The 10531-nt window shown below is 39.4% G+C and overlaps 1 pseudogene; it reads right to left on the minus strand.

Annotated features, from left to right (window-relative positions):
* Positions 1 to 2605: 2605 nt before the first annotated feature.
* LOC140492311 (10 kDa heat shock protein, mitochondrial pseudogene) lies at positions 2606 to 2893 on the minus strand (annotated as a pseudogene).
* Between the last annotated feature and the right edge of the window lie 7638 nt (positions 2894 to 10531).

Raw genomic sequence — 10531 nt, forward strand, 5'->3', positions numbered from 1 at the left:
CCAGCTCAGCGAGCAAATCTACATCCAGTTTAGTAAGTGTTTAACGCTGATGCTGAGGCTGTTGTGGTAGTGGACAGGGAGGTTTGCATTCAGGTTCCACCTTCTGCAAAGGTGTATCATAAAATTATTGTGTTTAATTCTAATCATCTCATTATAGGAAGGATATGGAAGCTTTAGAGAGGGTGTAGAGGAGATTGACCAGGATGCTGCCTGGACTGGAGGGCATGTCTTATGAAGAAAGGTTAAGGAAACTAGGACTTTTCTCATTGGAGCAAAGAAGGGTGAGCGGTGACTTCATAGAGGTATACAAGATGATGAGAGGCATAGATAGAGTGGATAGCCAGAGACTTTGTCCCAGGGCAGAAATGGCAAGCACAAGGGAGCACAATTTTAAGGTGATTGGAAGAAGATTTAGGGGAGATGTCAGAGGTAGTTTCTTTACACAAAGAGTGGAGGCTGCATGGAATGCACTGCCAGTGGTAGTAGTAGAGTCAGATACATTAGGGACATTTAAGCGACACTTGGATAAACATATGGATGATAGTGAAATGAAGGGTAAGTAGGTTAGTTTGATCTTAGAGTAGGATAAAAGGTCAGCACAACATCGAGGGCCAAAGGGCCTGTACTGTGTTGTATTGTTCTATGTTCTATATTCTATGTCTGAACAGTTTGAATGAAAATATCTAAACAGATGATATGTATTTGCTTTGATATCAGTTAATGCAGCCACATTTTGATAAGGTGCAGATTAGTGAGTCTTTCAATAGGAAAACATTACCTTTGCACTTTCCTTTAACTTCAAGTGAAGTTTCACTACTGGACATTCATGCAGGGCAAACTATTGAAAAACTTACAGAATATTCCACATGTTGTTTTGAACTGGAAATATCAACTAACTCATGACAATATTTATTTCCAGAAACCTGAGAAAGAAGGATATTATTAAGCTGGGGAGGGTTCAGAGGGGATTGACCAGGATGTTGCCAGGTATGGAAGGTTTGAGTTATAAAGAAAGGCTGGATTGGCTGGGACTTTTTTAACTGGAACATAGGTAGTTGACAGGTGACTTTCTAGAGGTTTAGAAAATCATGTGGGGTATAGATAGGGTGAATGGTTGCTGTCTTTTCCCTAGAATGGGGGATTTCAAGACTAGGGGCTTTTTTTAAGGTGAGAGGATTAAGATTTTAAAAAGACATGAAGGGGAAAATGTTTACACGGGCAAGCTCCCGTGGAATGACCTTCCTGAGGAAGTGGTGAATGCGGGCACAATTACAACGCTTAAAAGACATTTAGAAGTACATGAATAGGAACAGTTTGGAGGGATGTGGGCCAGGAGTAGGCAGGTAGGATTAGTTTATTTTGGGATTATGTTCAGCATGGACTGGTTGGACCAAAGGCTCTGTTTCTGTGCTGTAGTGTTCTATAACTCTTTGTTGTTGAAATTTTATTGTTAGGTATTTCAGAACAACAGCTCTGATCTGGAGAAACGATTGCAATCCCATCATGGCAGTTAACAATGTTCAACAGAATTCAATATAAATAATCTGGAGTTAAAAGCTAGCCTACTGATCACCATTTTGTTCAAACCCCAAGTGGTCCTTCGGGGATGGAAATCCGTTGTTCTTATCTGTTGGCAGACTCCAGACCCACAACAATGTAGGTGACTCATATCTGCCCTCTGGGATAGCTTTGCAAGTCACTAGGTTGCAAGAAGATGATGGATTGTCAACAAATATTGGCTTAGCCAGCAACATCCACATCCTATGAACAAAAAACATATTGTGCACACCATTCATAATCTCCTTAACTTTATATCTTGAATTGAGTACTATACATGTGAATCTTTTATTCAACTGGAAGTAGAAAGCAATTTATCTCCAACATCCTGTGTGAAACCACAAACACATCTCAAAGATGACTTAAATGTTAATGGAGAAAGCAAACAAATTATCTTGATGTTCACTTATATTGATTACCAGTCTCAAAATACTTCAATTTTCAATTCTTTTACTTTGTTTCTAATCTCTGTAACACCTTCTAGCCATACAATCCTCTGGGAAGTATCACCTTAATAGATTTTAATGCACATTCTCAACACCTTAATATCATGATCATAAAGGCCAGACCTGAGCATTATGTTCTATGCTGCAATTTTCAGCATGTACTTTAGCTGCTAAGGAGCTTTGATGTGACTGGGTAGGTCTCTAAATCTTCCAAAATAGCTTAGCTCATGTTTTGAGCTAGAAACCATTTTGTTAAAGGGATTGATTTGTACACTTAAGGAGTAAGCACCATGAGGATCGCTAAAGGTCTGATTGGCAATGAAATTTCCTGCCAGGCTCATTACAAAGACTGCACACTATTTTTGCAACTAACACTTTAGGTTTTTGTGCATTTAACATTGAATTCATTGTAACAAACCTCAAAAAAATTGCATTTCCAGGCTGAGACAAAAAGACTTCATGGAATGACCAGTTTCTTGCAACATCCATTATGGATGCTGTGCATTTTTCAAGAACACAGCGGAACCTTGATTATCCGAACGCCTCAGGTGGGAGTATTTTGTTTGGATAATCGAATATTTGGATAATCGAATGTTGAATAATCAAGATTCCTCTGTATTTCCATCTCTGAACAAATTGTAATCCTGATCATCCAAGATAGCCTTAGTCTCTCCATATTTTTGTGAGTAGAACTGTTACACCACCTTCTACATGAACTGGGTGAATGTCACCATTTTTTACTTTTTGTTGATAGATCCAACCACTACAACCATTGCTTAAAGCACTTTGTCCTGAGATTTTTCTGGAAGCATGAAATTGTCTTTTGCAACCTATTCCACCAAAACACTGTCAAAGAGAGGAAGAAACTTTTTAAACACCTGACAAGCCATGACTGCTGCCACTGCTAGAGAGCACTAGAAATGAGTAAGCTCCCTACAGCAGCCAGTAACACTTTACTTAAAACCTCTTCCAATAAAGACTAGCTGAATAGGAGTTAACAAATCAGAGCTGAGATTACAAACAACGTTTAAAGCCATGCTCAACTTTTAATGATAGACTTTGACAGATTCACTGATTGATTACCTTGCATTTGAAAATGATTAATGAAACACTTCAGGAGACTTTGTGAAGATATGGCAACATTCTCTGAACTTTTTTTCCCCAAAACATCGTGGGTGGTGTGCTACTCTGCCTTATTCACCAGGAGAAAGGAAGTTTTCAGTCATTGGCACTTTGCTAGAGGAGCCCCTTGCTCTGAGGATTAAGAGGTGATGCAGTTTATTAAAATTATGTCTGGGATGTTGATATGAAGTAGTCCTCACCCTGGTCAGGGAACATTAACAGCCTTGATTAAATATATACATGATATACACAAGACGGTGAGGGAGAATTCTCTGGATCTATGCCTTTGGGTTCCAGTTCCATATGATTTGACATCATCATGACATATAGCTCCTTATATACGTGCTCCCTAGCTATTATTAAAGTAAAGGCACAGTTGACCATTTATTCCATATTGCCCCCCCTCTCCCAAAGTCTTCTTCCTTATTGACTATTTATACTATCTGCACATTGTCTTATACCCCACCCCAAACTTGTGTTTTCAGGTGTTGCTGAAAAAAAGGCAGCTTGTTGGACTTTTCCAACTTGCACCCATCAGATTAATTCACAAGAACTATCAATTTAATGGGAAACCAACAATAATACTCTATGAGAGAAGACTGCTGAATGGCTGGCAATTGGACTTGGACTGATAGAGGTATTGCTAAGGAGAAAGCACCAGTTAATGATGTTTGATAGTTAACTGCCAGACTTTGTTAAATTCCTGATTGGTGAAGGCATTGTCTTGTGAAATGAACCAGCAAATGGCTGTCATCTACTCCATGGAGTGTTCTTTTATTAACTTATTTTTCTAATCAATCTATTCGGAGATGTTATTGCATACCTCTGGAGCAGGTAGAACTCCATTTCCAGTAGTAAGGACACTACCACTGCATCATCTATTTCATGGAGTTGAAACATGCACAGTGTGTGTCCATGTTTTTTCTGTCTACAAACAGCAAGACCTTATGTTTAATAAATGAGCCAGTATGCACAAATGCACCAGAATGTGAGCTTGACTGACAATCCTAAATTGGTTATCAGTATAATTCATTGCATACTCAGGGTTATCCAGAAAATGTTGTTTAATTGCAATAGATCTAATATTGAACACTGTATTTCAAGTCTGGCAAGCATGGGCTACCATCAATATGTTGCTCGATGGGTACAACCAAAGAGATCTGCTACTTGATGTGATCTGTCAGCATACGTATCTAGCATTACGCTAATACTGGCATTCATTTACCACATTGTGTGATAGGCAGAATACCTTTTTTGGCATTATGAAAGTACCCTGTGAATGGTGAACAATACAGTAGCTTGAAGCAGCTAACTTCACCTACTACTGCAACTTTTAAGATTCCTGAACCTTCCTGTATAATCTGAGGTAGGCAGCACGTTTGCAGCACCAAACGTGACTGCCATAATGTTGTTCAAGAGGTTGCACAATATAAAGTGAGAAATAGCCGAGTCATGGTAAACCTTTATCCTGCAAGATTTCTTTGATGTGCCCTATTTTAGCATCAAAAATCTACAGCAAGCAAATAACTCAGGTACATATATGAGGTTACTGACAAGGCCAATACTGAAATACATGGATCTATATGAATCCCAATGCAAAATGAGCCAGTGAAGATAGGTTTGTGGTAGACAGTAGTAGTGCCCTTTGGCTAATTTCTTAGCTAGCAAGCTGATTGACTGTACCATTTCAAATATGAATCTGAGCTCAGGATGGGGCCTATTAAAATGTAAGGAAATGTTTTCATGCATCTGTGGATTTAAATATAGAAAACATTATATCTACACTTCACAAATGGGCTGGTAGTAGGATTTCAGTGTCATTTTCCTGAAAACTAACAAAGATGTTTGTAAGGACTGAGCCAAGCTGGGTTCGGTCTGACATGGTTTTGTTCAAATTGAGCACATTGCATGAGTTGTTAAATTCATAAGTTCAATGAATATTGGTCCACCCAATGGTGGCAGGTCTAGATTGTCATGGTATACAACTGTAATGCAGATGTCTATGCCTCCATGACAGGTATATTAGCAAATAGGCCAGCATTGTCAGTTGATCATAATGATCCTGCAATATTACGGTTATGCAAGTCCTGTACAGTATCCAAAAATGTGAAGGAATCATCACAATGTAAATGAAAATCTTGCTCAAAACTTACAGAAACAATTCAGCCAACAATTTATCGAGCTCACATTGTGCAGAATCAGTTGTAGACAAGATGAGATGTAAAGGAACATCATTTTTATGTACTTGAATGCTTTGAGCCATGAAGATGAATCCTACTGTATATATTATCTGACAGCTTACTGTTCTTACACAAGTCCAGCAATTGCTTTTTAGCTTGGTGAAAGCTTCCGACCTGAGATATCGACTCCCCTGCTCCTCTATTGCTGCTTGACCTGCTGTGCTTTAAACAGCTTCACACTTTATCAACTCCAGCTTGCTTTCAAGGTAAGCTGTCCAGTCATGCTGAGCAACAAGTTCAATGGATACTATCTTGGACCCGGCATGACATGTATTTTGATGATATAGTCATGGTTGTTAAGGATGATTATATTAGTTCCTTTGTTCTGTTTATTGTTTGAATGTCCAAGTTTGATGCCTTGCATGTGGAAATCAGTCAAGTCATTTGGAATCCCACAATATGCATACACAAGATCAGTTTCATCTTCTTCAGTGGATGCTAGTGTATGGTGAAATAGCTGAGAAGCGAGATCATAGAGTCATAAAGTCATAGAGATGTACAGGTGTTTGGACTTAGCTTATTTAATGTGGGATGAAGGCAGATGAAAACTGAAACCATATACAAGGAAAAACTCTGCTTTCAGACTGTGTCTGAGCAAAGAGATTTATTATCTGATTGGTGGCATTGTTAATCACATTGCTGAACCATTTCCACTTAAGTGAGCTCATGGTGCAAGCATTCTGTAAGCAATTACTATTTATGAGGCAGTTATCTACTGAATCTGGAGACTGACATCCAGGAAGAGGAGAGAGAGGGGTAGGAGATTGGGATCAGGAGGGATAGGAAGAAAGTGGGTCGGAAAAGAGATCCGGGGTTGTGGATGTGGAAACAAGAAGTCTTTTCGATTGCCCCCCACCCACAGGACCAAGACCCCACCCCGTTGACCAGATGCCAAACCCCATGTCAATGTTGTTCCTGTTATGAATCCATACACAGTGCAAACTTTGCATATGATGCAATGACACAAAGGCTCTAGAACCGCGCACATCCACGTTTCCGAGTGAGCGCATAGGTACGGTTGCCCCACAATTTCTGTGTCAGTGAACACTGGTAAGAGGACACCGAGGTGGACAAGGCAGGAGGATCCAGAGGTGTCCAGGTAGATGGCTGCTATCTGATTGAAGGGCACTTTGACAGATGTTCTCCATTATCAGGTTTCAGAGCACATACTGCAGTTTCCAATGACTTGCAAGGTACCAAGCAGTCCATCAACTGCACTCAATCCTTTCAACCCCTTCTGCATGAAGATCACGACTAACAAGGTCAGTGATTCCATCACTATCCAACTACCATCATCTTTAACTACAGTGAAAACAAACAAGGGAAGGATTATACAATCAAGAGAATTTACAAATATACTATTCCACCTGATCCTTTCACTTAGTACTTATGTATAGCATCTTTGTGAAATCTACTGTTCCTATATTGAGTCATAAAATCATACAGTCATACAGCATGGAAACAGACCTTAGGCCCAACTCATCCATGCCAACCAGATTTCCTGAACTGAGTAGTCCCATTTGCCTGCATTTGGCCCATATCTCTCTAAATCCTTCCTACCCGTTTACATGTCCAAACATTTTTTAAAATTTTATAATTGTGCCCACCTCTACTGCTTCCTCTCACAGCTTGTTCCATATAACCACTACCCTTTGTATGAAAATGTTGCCCCTCAGGTCCCTTTTAAGTCTTTTCCTTCTCACCTTAAACCTATGCCCTCTAGTTTTAGATTCTCCTATTCTGGGGAAAAGACCTTAGCTACTAACCTTATCTATGCCCACCATGATTTTATAAACCTCTATTAGGTCACCCCTTATAACATATCTTGTTCCTAGTGTTGAAGCAGGCAGCTGGTGTGAATTTGAAGAGGAAAGTTCAGATACTTTCCTGGGTTGTCCTCAAAAGGCAACTGACTGTTTCCTCAGATTGTACAGATTTCAGTGCTCTGGGCCATTTGTTGGGCAGGGAAGGGAGCACCAGAGCTATAATGGAAGAAGTTCCAGTTCCGTATTTCACACATGGCACTACCTTCGAGTCCAGCCCTCCTCATGTTCTGATGGATGACAGATCTCTACCATCAGCCACAACAGGTTAGACCCTGTTAATGGAGAAGCCCAGACCAATTTACAACCATTGCAGCCATTTACTGTTAGATGGGGGACAGAGTGCATTGAGGTTACAATGTTAATGGTGATTACTAAACAGTGTGTTTGTGAGATACTGAACAACTCCTGCCAAATTATTACATTTCTTTGGGAACTGATGTCATATACTGGTGCCAAAGTGAGTACAAGCTGCTTAAAAAGCTCCAAAAAGTCTTTGCCTAATTAGTTTAGGCACTAATCTTGCATTTGTTTGTTTTAATATTTGCACCATAAGAAACTACGATAATTATCAATTAGCCTCAACATTGCTAAACTCATGCATTCAAGTGCACGCTTCTTATTAGAACCCTTTGCAATAATAACCTCCTCAGTATGGCCAAACCAAAATTTGATGCAAGTTTAGCAGAGCTTTCATTTTTTTTGTTTAAATGTCAGTTTCATTGTGGTTCCTGGAGGGTATTGTATGGTGTCAATTTAGGATATGTTTCTTTGTAAAGCAAAACCTTCATGACTAACCACCTTGCTCAACTGCAAAGAGGAGGACTCTGCCAACAACCTATCAGTTCAGTCCTGAAGCTGTGCATTGAATGCAGTGTACTGCTATTCCTTGTACATTAATTAGCCATGGTGTGAGGAAACCATTTCTGTGATTGCTTTTACATTAGAGCAAAACCGTGGATTTTTATATCTTCTAGCTCAGCTCTGACTCCCACTGATTTCCCACCCCTCACATTCTCAACAGGCTTCACTATCTCCCATTTGGTCCTAGCTGCCATAACTCAATTTTCGCCTCCTAATTAAATACCACAATAGGAACATGGATCCATAAATGGCATTGTCACAATTATCTTAATATATTTATTTTAGAGAATAAGAATCAAATTTATCTGGTCTAATTCATATCTCAGAATGAATCAACCCAATTGATAAGAATTTCCTTCCTGTCGGTTTCAACGAGCAGTGCAATATTTTAGATTATGTAACTGAATACGTGAGATGATTCATTCTGGGAAATCTCGTACACGGTAAGATGGTTTGGTAGTGCCCCAGTGACCTCTTGGGTGTTTCCATGACTTTGGAGGAATGGATATAAAAGGGTGCACTCACCATTCAGGCTTTCACAAGCTTCTGTTGATACATTACCCTGTGAAGAGTTGTTTGAGAAATCAGATCTTTACAATTTGTCAGGACCGAAATGCTGAAGTTTATGATTTTGATTTTCTCCATCATAGTGAGCATGGACAGTACAGCTGTGAGAACAATGAACTCTGATGACCAGACCTTAAAGGAGATCATCAACACTCTGACACATATGACAAAGAGGCTGGTAAGTGAAGTTAGTATCTTTTATAATAACATCACTATGGAATAGTTGAATGCAAAATAGTGATTGTAAATACTGATACTATTTTATCTTATATGTTCAAAAAAAAATCTGGCTTTCATACAACTTGAGGTTTCCAGTAAGATCTAGAAAATAAACAAGTTAGCATTCAAACGGGCATGTTTTTCATTGAAGTCCATATGTGTTCGTTAAAAATAAAAGGAGGGGAAATATTTATTACTTGTTACTATTACACACAAAAAGTCATTTAGACCAATTTACCATTCTGTGTTGTTATTGTATAGCACCCATGATTAAAATATTAATTATGTTTACCCAAATAATAAAACATTTATTCTTGATTTTTAGTTGGAATGCTGATTTGAAACAAGTAGACTACTGCTAATTAGATTCAGCTGCCCACGAAGGTCTTAGGGTTAACTCAGAATATTTGTTTTAACCAGTTGAGGAGGGGGTCATGGCTCCCCTCTTTCTAAACCACACTTGGTCAACCACAATTTTGTTTTAGCACATAGTTGTTACCCTTCAATTCAATTAAATTAAGAAGAATTTTATAAATGAAGGGAGCCAATCCAATGTTTAGACATAAGACGATAAGATATGAGAAAAGAATTAGACCCTTCAGCCCATTGAGTCTGCCATTTGATCATGACTGACAGGTTTTTCAATCCTATTCTCCTGCCTTCTCCCCATAGTCTTTGATCCGCTTAATAATCAAGAAACTATCTATCGTTGTCTTAAATATAGTCTAATGGCTTGGCCTCCACAGACTTCTGTGGCAATGAATTCCACAGATTCACCACCCTCTGGCTGAAAAACTTCCTTCTCATCTCAGCGCTAAAGGTTCATCCTTTCACTTTGAGGCTGTGCCTCAGGTTGTAGTCTCTCCCATTCATGAAAACATCTTCCCCATTCATACATTTCAGTATTCTATAAGTTTCAATAAGATTCCCCCTCATTTAGAACAGATCCTGAGTCCTCAACCACTCCTCATATGTGAAGTCCTTTATAGTCGGGATCCCCTCTAGTGTTGTCTTCCTTAGATACAGGACTCAAAATTGCACATGATATTCCAAAAGCAGTCTGACCAGAGTCTTATACAGCCACAGCAGAACATCCCACTCGAGTATTCTAGCCCTCTCAAAATGAATGGTCACATTACATTCACTTTCCTCACTGCCGACTGAAGCTGCATGTTAACCTTAAGAGAATCCTGAACTAGGACTCCTAAGTCCCTTTTTGCTTCAGATTTCTCATCCTATTTAGCAGCCTCCTGTGTGGCAATTGTCAAAGACTTTCTGGAAATACAAATAGATCACATTCACTGGCTCTCCTTTGTCTAACTTGTTTGTTACCTCCTCAAAGAATTTGAACAGATGTATCAGGCATGATCTCACCTTGATGAAGCTATGCTGACTCAGCTCTATTTTTACCATGCACGTCCAAGTACTGTGCAATCTTGCCCTTAAGTATGGATTCTCCATTCTTACCAATGACCAAGGTCAGTCTAACAGGCCTATAGTTTCCTGTCTTCTGCCTCCCTCCTTTCTTAAATCGATAAGTTATATTAATCATTTTCCACTCCTCTGGGGCCCTCCCAGACTTCAGTGACTGCTGAAAGATCAGTGCCAATGCCTCCACAATCTCTTCAGCTATGTCATTCAGAACCCTGGGGAGCAGTCCTTCCAGTTTGGACAATTTAGACACCTTCAGACT

This window comes from Chiloscyllium punctatum, chromosome 20, assembly GCF_047496795.1.
Source record: "Chiloscyllium punctatum isolate Juve2018m chromosome 20, sChiPun1.3, whole genome shotgun sequence".
Classification (NCBI taxonomy): Eukaryota; Metazoa; Chordata; class Chondrichthyes; order Orectolobiformes; family Hemiscylliidae; genus Chiloscyllium; species Chiloscyllium punctatum.